This window comes from Trachypithecus francoisi, unplaced genomic scaffold (assembly GCF_009764315.1).
Source record: "Trachypithecus francoisi isolate TF-2019V2 unplaced genomic scaffold, Tfra_2.0 Lachesis_group7, whole genome shotgun sequence".
Lineage (NCBI taxonomy): Eukaryota > Metazoa > Chordata > Mammalia > Primates > Cercopithecidae > Trachypithecus > Trachypithecus francoisi.
Window position 1 is genome coordinate 70161800 of NW_022681472.1, and position 12291 is coordinate 70174090.

Sequence of the window (12291 nt, forward strand, 5' to 3'; positions counted from 1 at the left end):
ATAAAAATATTCAGAGCCACAACTGATACAACCATGCTTTTGATTTCCAAAGGCTTAACAAGGAATAAAGAATATCACCCTCCAATTCTGAAAACGCGCTTAATATTCATATATAATTCTTATTCTCTATCTCCTTCATACGTCTGCATTTCTCAAAAACAATAATTATAGCCATTATCTAAAAATCATATTATAAATTACACTTCAATTTTATAGCCTTCATTATAGAAACACAGTTAATAACATGAGGTTGGTTGGCACAGTATCCTCTTCATCCACATCCTATCATTTAAAAAAGTGGGAATAAAAACATTTGAAACATTTGAATGAATTAAGTGAGAAATGTGACACAGAAATACCTGTGTGTTATCACTTCTAGATATGGAATTAGAAAAAAAGTAATATAATGTGAGAGAGCATGACACTTGGAAGAATAATACATTTATAATAAACAAATACATCATAGACAGAAAGTGACAAGAGCGTAACAAATGTATTTTTTCAGCATAAAACAATTATAGGTGTGCCAGTAGGTACCAATGTCCTATTGTAATATTTAAAGACACATGCACCATTAGCTCTGGACTAGCAGGATTCCTTCACAACTGGTAGAGGCTCTCAAGTGTCTAGAACTGCTCCTGTATCTTTACCTTCTACCATAGCATTTTGTAGGAATTTCTAAACTATTATCCCATGATTCCTTCACAGCTGATTAGAAACTCCAACAGAGGAACGAGTTGGAAACTCCAGCACAGAGATGAATTTCCAATCTCCAACACAGTTCAGTATGGTCAATACACTAATCCTTCTCCAGCTTAGACCCATAATGTTAGAACCAGGTCATGTCTTTGAGATGTAAAATAACCTCTATCAGCTCCTTAGACTCCTGGTTACATAGCAGTAAGTTCCATTAGTACAAAGGCTCTTGTGTTCATCTCTGTACCCTTAGTCTGCTACATCACATAGGAAACACTCAAAAAGACAACAGGATCTTACAATACAGACGTTTCTTCAATCTACATTCTTTTTTTTTTTTTTCATTTAATTTCATCTCATGTCAATAGCTAGATCCATCCACATTGTCCTTTTTTATGTGTGTATGCTTTTCCATGCCATGGTATATTATGGAGTGTTCAGCAAATCCCATGCTATCACATGCCTCAGTTGCTTCCAATCTGCCTCCCTCCCTTTCTCTTTTCCATTCTCTTCCCTTTCTCCTTTCCATTCTCTTCCCTTTCTCCTTTCCTTCCTCTAATACAATCAATACTGTGATGAACATCCATGTGTTTGATATTCTTTTTGACAAAATTACTACAAGTGGTCCTGACAGATTTCTGGCAAAGTATGTTGATTTAAAATCCTGATCTATATTGTCAAACAGAGGCCTCAAAAGATACAGCAATTTACATCAAAGTACTCACTAGCCCACACCTATGCAATGTGATATAGAAAGACAGAATTTCATTTTCATTCAAATTTACATTCCTTTTCTCAATAGTGATGTTGAAATTCACACAATATGCTTATTGGACATATGTATTTCTTCATTTTTGAATTGTATTGACTCAGTTTTAGTGACATACTCAATTTTTTCAAAAAACAAATTTAAACACATAGTAAATTGAATCATAAAACTTATAAATATTATTAGCCTTTTAACATTGTTTGATTTCCCCATGCTTGCTTGTGGGTGGAGCAGTTAAATTTTCAACATGAGCACAAAGGATATGTTAGAAAATTCCACTTTGAAAATATAATTCAAGGCCGGGCTCAGTGGCTGAAACCTGTAATCCCAGCACTTTGGGAGGCCGAGGCAGGTGGATCACTTGAGGTCAGGTGTTCAAGACCAGCCTGGCCAACATGGTCAAACCCTGTCTCTCCTAAAAATACAAAAATTAGACAGGTGTGGTGGCAGGTGCCTGTAATCCCAGCTAACTGGGAAGCTGAAGCAGAAAAATTGCTTGAAAAAGGGAGGAGAAGGTTGCAGCGAGCTGAGATCATGCCACTGCACTCCAGCTTAGGCGACAAAGTGAGACTTGATCTCAAAAGAAAACAAAAAAAGTGTATGTATATCTTATATATGATATATACTTATATGTATTTATATATAATATATATACTTATATGCATTATGCTTATATATATGTATTTACATATTATTTACATATTATTCAGCTAACTTAATAAACAGCTTTGAACATATACTATGTGCAAGCCACGGGTATTTTGGGGGATAAAACAATAAATCAGGCATAAATTCCTGGCATGCCTTTATGTTTTCCAGTTACCTTAAAAAATCATTAAACAATAAGTATGACACTTTACACAGTCAATAAATGTATGATTAAAATAATAATTGTCAGTTAAACAAATATTAATCGAACACTTACGCCAAACCATGATTGAATTATTGATCATGCTCTTACATAACTTATAGTCCGATACAGGAGGCAACAACAGGAAAGACATTGACTATAATTCAAGTGAAAAAATAGTAAGTGAGTTAAAGATTATTTTGAGTTGGAAAGCTTCCATAGAGAAAATGTATCTGACCAAAAGCTGATAGATACAAGCAATATATAGTGGTTTGCACAGTGAAAAAATAAAATAAAATGAAATAAAATAAAACTTACTTTCCCTATAATTTAATCCCAAGAATGGGGTTGATCAGTGGGAAAAAAACAAGTTCCCCGCCCACCAAACAAAACAAAACAAAACAAACAAACAAAAAAACCCACAAAGATTTGTCTGTTAATTTCTTAATTCTTTTGGGTATTTTATAAAATCTTGTACCTAAATATCCCCGTTTTCATATGAATATGTCTATATTTAATGGCATTACAAATTACAGACAGCTAGGACATTAATAATATATCAACGGAATAAATAAGTAGCAAAGGAAAGTTCTTAAATAGAAAGCAATAATGTGTAAAATAGTTTGCTTTTAATAAATAAAGCCAGAATAACGATCAATGATAACCTGACCTAAACCCCAAATATATTTCTTAGAAGATTCTCCCCACAGCATTTGATCACAGTATCCGAAAGTTCTTAGAAGAGTGTTATATTTTTAAAAAGGACCAGATAGCTTCACAATTCCCAGGTAGTAAAATGACTTTTTACTTCCCAATGAAGCAGAGGCGAGGCACATTAGAGGTGGGAGAAGACAGCAGAGTTCACAGGGATAGAATGATAATCATATGCATATACTCTAATGGCACAGCATTTGCTTTAATTTGCTTTATGTATACGATGCAGTTCAAAGGTGTTCGGGGATTTTCTTCTGTTTATACTGAAGATGACTGTGAAAGTCAGGCAGACTAAAATTAAGCACAAATCCCAATTCCATTTTGAAGTTTGTGTTCTCAGAAATTCACTTTACCTCTCTGAGCTTCTCTGCCTAATCTACAGCTTTTAACAGGGAGACAAAACGAAATACCATACAAAACACTTAGCAGAGTGTCCGACATAAAGGAAGCACCCAAGAAAGGAAGTTAGTATTATTTAGAAGTTTAAACATAAGTAAAGAAATCAACATTAAAATGGCTGTCTGGCAGAGTGTCTGTACTATTTTATTATAGAGTTTATAGGAGATAATGTCAGTTGTAATTTATGCTGTGAAATGGACTAATTTATCCACAGAAGAAAAAATGTTAATAAGGCATGAAAAACCTGGTGCCTTCTTAGGTATGTGGCATTTTTATCTGGGAAAAGATTGATTTTTATTGTCCTCATTTTAAGTTACCATAGGTCAGAAATATATCTGGAAGGCTATATCAAATTAAGAACTAGTTTCTCGTAATGTACAACCTCTCATTGAAAAATGCATGCATGTAAATAATGCATATATTATATTCAGGGCCATTTTTCAGCATACATATATCTCTATTTTTAAGCTCTTTCATTAACAAGTTTTAAAATAGAAGGCTTCTTTTAAAAGGTTTCTTTTTATAAATGATAATACTTGAATTGATGAACCTCTTCTGAAGTGTCAATCTAGCATAATTAGTTAACAGGACTTGCTGTTGTGTAATTTTTCATGCTAATGATTTGATTCAATATGAACATTAAATTTACGTGCATGTCAGCCATTAAAATAAGCCAACAGAATTATTAGCATTGGTTAGAAAGTAGGTTGACTAGAAAATATTTAAATATACTTTAGGAGAAAATATTAAATGCCCTTCTTTTTACCATTACAAAGAAAAAGTATTAGGTTGCATTTATATTTTACAATTTGTTATTTGCGTTTTCTTTCCTGTAAATATGCTGTTTATCTTTCCACAAGCCCACTTTCAAGTAAAAGTGATGCAGAAAAAGGTAATGGTTTGGCAAATAAGATATACACAGATTTGACTTGTTTGCCCGTTTACAGATCAGACATTTCAGGTTTATAAATAGCTCCTTTAAAGGCTGGTTGCCACCAAAAATTAATTAAATTAAGAACAAACTGTGAACTAGCCAAGTACTATTCATCAAACGCATTGAGTTTAAATTCCAAGCTGTCTCAAAACTTTTGTGGTGCTAACAAACAGAGCTTATAACTTGGCTTACAGAACCCTCACTTTACTATGAAAATCAACCCCCCCACTCTCCTGCAACAAAACCCATACAGAGTAATTACATTTTTTACTTGTCCGTAAATATCACAAGGGCTTAGAATGTGATGGAAGTGAAGTGATATTGTTTCATAATTCAAACACTAGAGAGCCTCATCTAACTGTACCAGATCATCAAAAAACTAGGGCATAAAAACTATTATGAGAACTCTATTCATTCTGAAATCTGAGCAACTACTTTCAGTGTTTGAAGAAGCTCCTGTCTGCTCATCTCAAATAAAGAGGGTAACTATTTGAGGAACAGAGATTGACTATGTTTAGAACTGCTTTCAGGAACACAGTGGAAACCTGGATAAGTATATCTGCTGAGACAGTGATCTTTTTTTCCCCCCTCTGAGTTTTTCTAAAATATCTTGGTATAACTCAAATACCAAAGTTTTGGCTTCAGCCTTCGATTATGAAGATTTCCACTGAGTACCCTGTGAGATAATGTACTGCAAAGGCACAGTGAAGAATGTAGTGATGGAAGACAGTTCTTGGAAAATTTCAGTAAGTTTAGGAAGACAGCATAACGGTACAAATGAACAGAATACAGGGCAGAACAGGATGAGGCTTCCACCTGTCCCTTGCAAAATGCTAAGGAAGTACAGAGGAGGAAAAGGATCCTTGAGATAACATGGATGTTGGGGGAAGTGATCCTAGATTAAGTATAAACTGGGGACTCAGTCAGGACCCCAAACTGATCTATTTTTGTGAGCCATTACTTAAATCAGGTCATTAGCTTTGCTCTTTGAATAATATCTTTTAATGGCAACTAACCATTCAATGAGAGTAAAAACAAATCATTTCAAATGAGAATTAATATGTGTATGTTTAGTTGTTTAAAGTCCTAGCTTGCTGCAGTTTTGTGATGTATAATGTGAAATCTAACCTATATATGCAAATAGATTTTACTGAATCCTAACTGAACACGTAGGTCAATTTTGGCTGTACAAAGTCTTATGGTTATAAGTAAGTAAATCAATTTTTTTACATTACAAAGTAGTTTTCCTTATTTCAATTACTACAAATATCTAAAATACTTCAAGTAAAAAATAAACTATTCATTACAATCATTAGCAATGGCTACATCTTCTCTGGCAAACATCACAATGCTAGGAGAGCACATTCTGTCCCCATACTTTCAAGTTTAACTGAATAAACATAGGCCTTTTAGTGTTCCTTAAACCCCAACAAAGTTGGGATACATCAATTTAATAGAAGAAGGAAGTCCCTAAGGCAAGGTAACTCTTTTGATTTCTTTTTGGTTCCTTTCATCAAAGATCAAGTCTAGAGAGTGTATGAAAATAGCTTCAGTTGACCATCAACATGGTTACAGCAACAAAAGAAACAAGAATATAACCTCAATAACTAGGATCCATATCCTGTGGGCATTTTAGATAAAAGAACCCCACCTTAACTAAAACCGAAGCGCACAGAAAGCCATGGGAAAACCCAGAAAGAAAATTAATGTAATTATTTCCATGTGATCAATGTAACTTGTTGTATAACTTACTATCTTTAGTAATAAGCAGTAGCAATTTGCCATTTACATATGAGTTTTATTTAACTGCCTTGCACTGTAAATGCATAAACATTTTCATTCCATATAAGTAGCTCTTGTCCTTTTGAGGAGCAGACATCATAACTTATTTATCCTTGTGTTTCCAGAGCCTACCTGAACTGATACTAGCATAGAATAAACACTCAGTCACTTTCTGCTGGATGGATAAAGTGAGAGAGGAGGTAAGAAACTATAAGTGATCAGGATGTTCTAGGCATCACCTTAGATTCTTTGCTTATGCCTTTTTAATTTAATTCTAGGCTGAGCACGGTGTCTCATGCCTATAATCCCAGCACTTTGGGAGGCTGGGGCAGGTGGATTGCTTGAACCCAGGAGTATAAGACTGGCCTGGGCAACATGGTGAGACCCCATCTCTATAAAAAATACAAAAAATAACCAGGCATGGTGGCATGCATCTGTGTTCTCAGCTAACTTGGGAAGCTGATGTGGGAGGATCACCTGAGCCTGAGAGGGTCAAGGCTTCAGTGAGCTACAATCATGCCACTGCACTCCAGCCTGGGTGACAGAGTGAGACCCTGTCTCCAAACAAACAAAAACAACGGTGCAGCACATGTACCCTAGAACTTACAGTATAATAATAATAAAAAAAAGACAAAACAAAATTAATTGTAAGTATCATCCTATGATAAATAATCATCTCCATTTTACAGATGAGATTAAAGCTCCAAGTGGTTAAGTAACTTGCCCAAGCTCACACACACAGCAAGGACACGGCAAGGTAAATGCTAACATTCTGGTCTGTCTAAATCCCAAACATTTGTGGTTAGACACTGACACTGCAGGCATATATGAAAACACGCTACCTCCATCTATTCTAAAACTGTAAGCCAGCTAGAAGTATGTATGCACATCAGATTGCAAATTTGATCCACTGAATTGAACATAGCAAAGAAATTATACCACAACCAGCTCTCAGTAGCCTCTAAAGATGAGTGATTTTTGAAAAGCATATAAAAGATACAAACTGGATATTCTCCAGACAGGATACTACAGAGAACAGGAGAGGATATTTCCCAGCTCCAAAAATGCTTTCATGGAAAAATGTGTATTTGACTCATGGTTGCTTTGTAAAATATATGACTTCTCTCATTAATCATTGTAATGTGAATTCTAGAGAAAAATATAACAATCTTATTCTTGTTACAGAATGGGATGAGGTCATGATAAATCAAATAGTGTGGGATAACGAAAGCACTTTTGCCATTAAAATAAACCAACATCAATGTATCTCAAAACAAGGTATAGTACATCCAAACTGGAAAATCTAAACGTTCCTCCCATCTTTACCACTGTTAACAATGCTGTGTGTCTTCATTAGCTAAAGTCAAAAAAAAAAAAAATCTGTGAGACAAAATACAGGTAAACACAATTATCATAATATGATTTACATACATTCAATTTAAGTATCTAATATTAAAGATTCAAAAAAGCTTAAATCTTTAATATTTCAAATTTTCAAATTTTGTCTGAGAGAGGCAAGTCAAATATCATGTCCCCATGATAGAAGGAATATCTGTAGTACTTAGATGCTGAAGACTTTTCTAACACATCCTTCAAGAGGCAAATAAGGACACAAAGTCAGTTGTCCTTTGTCCTGCTTCCTTTCAGATCTTTAGTTTCTTGCTTTGATATTTAGGGTTTGTTATCTGTTTAGTAATACATTATAAAAGTATTCTTTCTGAGAAGTTCAGCTTCATCTAAAAGAGCTTCAAAAATGACTTTTTTTTCCTGGAAATCATACCAATTAATGTGATGTCCTACAATGCTATTTCCAAAATTTCACAGTAGGGGTAAGATGCCATATTAGTTTTCCAATTTTATCTCATTGACAGAATATGTAAAAACTGTTACGATAGTGCTTGATGCACTTCAGGAAATTTTCCAGAAGTAGTTCTTGAATGAAGAACACAATCTTCTACCACCAGTTTTGGAGAATCAGTTGTCCCGAGGCTCTAAAACCACTTTTCTTTTTGCAGTTATGGATACTGGAACTCCTTGTAGTAGGCAGAACTGTAAGATGATCTCCAAGATGCCTGGGTCCTCCTGTATATATCTTGTCTCAGTTATTCAATAACACTGATCTAGGACCTGTTCTGAAGGGATTTGACAGATGAAATTTAGGTCCCAAATAGTTGACCTTACAACAAGAGGTTATCCAGTTGGGTTTGATATACACACACAAGCCCTGAGTTTTGTTTGGCTGGTCTCAAAAGAGGAAGTCAGAGAGATGTGCCTCACGGGGCCTGAAAGAAAGCACACATCTATGAGGGCCACATGGGAACTGCCCACTGGGGCTGACAGTGGTCTCTGGCCAACAGCTATAAGGAACAGGGGACCTCAGTCCTACAGATGCAAGGAAATGAATTCTTCCAACAACCAGTGAGCTTGGAAAAGTACTCTGAGCCCAGATGAGAACCATGGCCCAGCTGACATCTCAATTTCAGCGTAGGGAGACCCTGAACAGAACATCCAGTCATGCTGTGCCCAGTCTCCTGCCCTACAAAAAACTGTGAGATAATTAATTTGCAGTATTTTAAACTGCTACATTTGTAGTAATTTGTTACACACAGCAATAGAACATATGCCTCTTTAGTTTTACAGTGTACCCCATACTTGCTGAGTCATACCATATCCAAACAATGTAGTTACAATATATGTTGCCTATATATATCATCAATGCTATATATAATCACTCCATGAGGGAATGTTAAAAAAAAACTTACCATGATCTATGCCAGAGTTTACTGAGAAGCTGAGGGGAAAAGGCACAAATATAGGAAACGGTTCTTTGAAAACCCAAGTTACAGTCTGAGTCATCAGATGATTTTGAACTGAGAGATGATATAATTTGGGAAGCTGATCTTAGCACGAACTGCAGGATAGATAGGAGAGAGGAAATTCAGAGAACAGGAAGACCAGGTAGTAGGCAATAAATCAGGAGAGAAGAAAAGAGGCTCCTGATGAGCAGTGGAAATAAAAAGAAGAAATTAGCCATGTCACATTTGAAGGAAAACTCTATAAAATTATGCTTCTTCATTACATAGTTACAGGCATACTTTGTCTTATTAGGCTTTGCTTTATTGTGCTTCACAAATACTGCCTTTTTAACAAAATATCCGTTTGTGGCAACTCCGCATCCTGCAAGTCTAAAGGAGCCATTTTTCCAAGAGCATGTGCTCACTTCATGTCACAGTGTCACATTTCAGTAATTCTCACAATATTCCAAGCTTTTTCATTATTACTATAATATCTTTTATGGTGATGTGTGATCTGTGATCTTTGATGTTACTACTGCAGTTGTTTCAGTGTGCTACGAACCACACTCATAAGGTAGTGTACTTAATCAATAAATGTTGCGTGTGTCCTGACTGCTCCACTGACCAGCCATTCCCTCATCTCTCCCCCTCTCCATGGGTCTCCCTATTCCCTGAAATAGGACAGTATTGAACTTAGGCCAACTATTATCCCTACAGTAGCCTCTAAGTGTTCAAGTAAAAGGAAGAGCTGCATGTGTCTCATTATAAAGGGAAAACCAGAAATGAGTAAGCTTAGTGAGGAAAGCACATCAAAAACTGAGAAAGGCCGAAAGCTAGGGCCTCTGGAGCTCAACGTTGAATTGTGAATGCAAAGGCAAAGTTCTTGAAAGAAATTAAAAGTGCTAGTCATGTGAATATACAAATGATAAAATAGCAAAATTACCTTATTGCTAATATGAAGAAAGTTTTAATGGTCTGGACTGAAGTTCAAACCAGCCACAATATTCCCTTAAGCCAAAGTCTAACCCAAAGCAAGGCCCTAATTCTCTTCAATTCCATGAAGTCTGAGAGAGGTGAGGAAGGTGCAGAAGAAAAATCTTAATCTAGCAGAGGCTGGTTCATGAGGTTGAAGGAAAGAAGCCATCTCCATATAAAAGTACAAGGTTAAGAAGCAAGTGCTGAAGGAGAAACTCCAAGTTATCCCAAAGCTGTAGGTAAGGTGATTGATGAAGACAGTTGCAATAAACAATAGATTTTCAATGGAGATAAGACTGTTTTCTATTGGAAAAAGATGCCGCCTTTCATAGCTAGAGAAGAAAATTCAATGCCTGGACTCAAAGCTTCAAAGGACAGGCTGAGTCTCTTTTTAAGGGCTAATATAGCTGGTGACTTGAAATTCAAGCCAGTGCTCACTTATCATTCTAAAATTCCTGGAGCCCTTAAGAGTTATGCTAAATGTACTCTGCCTATTTTCTATAAATGGGACAGCAAATCCTGGAGGACAGCACATCTGTTACAGCATGGTTTACCGAATATGTGAAGCCCACTGTTGAGACCTACTTCTCAGAAAGAAAAAGATTCCTCTCAAAAGATCACTGCTCATTGACAGTGCACCTGGTTACCTCAGAGCTCTGATGCTTATGTACAGGAGATTAGTGTGTTTTTTTTTTTTTTTTCATGCCTGCAAAGACAATTTTTATTCTGCAGCCTGTGGACCCAGGAATAATTAGGACTTTTCAAGTCTTATTATTCAAGAAATACATTTTATAAGGCTATAATGGTCATAGATAGTGATTGCTCTGATGGATCTGGGCAAAGTCAATTGAAAACCTTCTAGAAAGGATTCACCATTCTAGATAGCATGAAGTACATTCATAATTCGTGGGAGGAGGTTAAAATATCAACACTAACAGGATTTTGTAAGAAGCTGACTCCAATCCTCAAGAATGATATTGAGGATTTTAAGACTTCACTTGGAGTAAGTAACCATAGATTTGGTAGAAATAGCAAGATAACTGGAATTAGAAGTTGAGCCTGAAGATGTAACTGATTGCTGTAATCTCATGATAAAATTTGAACCAATAAGGAGTTGCTTCTTATGGATGAGCAAAGAAAGTGGTTTCTAAGAAGAAATCTAGTCCTAGCAAATATGCTGCGAATGTCATTGAAATGAACAAAGGATTTAGAATATTACTTCAATGTAGTTGATAAAGAAGAGGCCGGGTAAAGAAGAGGCAGAGTTTGAGAGGGTTGACTCCAATTTTGAATGAAGTTCTACTGTCGGTAAAATGCTATTGAATAGCATTGCATACTAGAGGAAATATTTCATGAAAAGAAGAGACAATTGATGCATCAGACTTCACTGTTGTCTTATTTCAAGAAACTGCCACAGTCACCTTAACCTTCAGCAGACACCACCCTGATCAGTCACCTGCCATCAATATCGAGGCAAAATCCTCCACTAGACAAATGACTATGACTGCTTAGAGGCTTAGATAATTATTAAACATTTTTAGCAATAAGGTATTTTTAAATTAAGATATGCACACAGTTTCTTAAGACATAATGCTATTGCACACTTAGTAGACTACAGTATAATGTAAACATAACTTTTATATGCACTGGGAAGCCAAAATATTCATATGACTTGTTTTATTTTGATACACATTTTATTGCAGTGGTCTGGAACCAAGCCCACAGTTATCTCCAAGGTATGCCAATGTGGTATAAATAAGACCACTGGCCGGTGTGGTGGCTCACGCCTGTAATCCCAGCCCTTTGGGAGGCCAAGGTGGGTGGATCGTGGGGGCAAGGGATCAAGACCATTCTTTCTGGCCAGCATGGTGAAAACCCATCTCTACTAAAAATACAAAACTTAGCTGGGCATGGTGATGCATGCCTGTAGTCCCAGCTACTCAGGAGGCTGAGTCAGGAGAATCACTTGAATCCAGGAGGTGGAGGTTGCAGTGAGCCGAGACCGCATCACTGTACTCCAGCCTGGTGACAGAGTGAGATTCCGTCAAAAAATACAAAACAAAACAAAACAAAAGAAACCCAGACATTTTTCAAAGAGCTTCTCTAGAATCTTTTAGAGACCACATTTTCCCTTCTCACTCAAGATGATATTGGAGAATTCATACTAAAAGGCAGAAAACAGATACACAAGAATAAAATAGACACCTGGATAATTTAGAGTTAAAATAATCAGCTCATATAATCAGTGACATTATAAAAGAGGTTAAGTTATGTATTAATACATTTCAATACTTTTAAAACGTTCTCAGAAAAAAGTGTGTAACATTTTAGCAGGTCGCAGTTACTTCTATTTTAAAAAAGTTTTGTCTAATAAGTA

General features: G+C 35.9%; 1 protein-coding gene and 1 long non-coding RNA gene across 6 annotated transcripts in view; both read right to left on the minus strand.

The window, feature by feature from the left end:
- The window catches only part of TRPS1 (transcriptional repressor GATA binding 1), a 261099-nt gene that overhangs the window by 68123 nt on the left and 180685 nt on the right, over nucleotides 1–12291 (minus strand). The window lies entirely within an intron of this gene.
- Nucleotides 1223–11885, minus strand: LOC117079404. The gene is made up of 2 exons (XR_004435418.1): nucleotides 11791–11885; nucleotides 1223–1871 (listed from the first exon to the last, which is right to left on the minus strand). It is a non-coding gene; the product is annotated as an uncharacterized LOC117079404 (long non-coding RNA).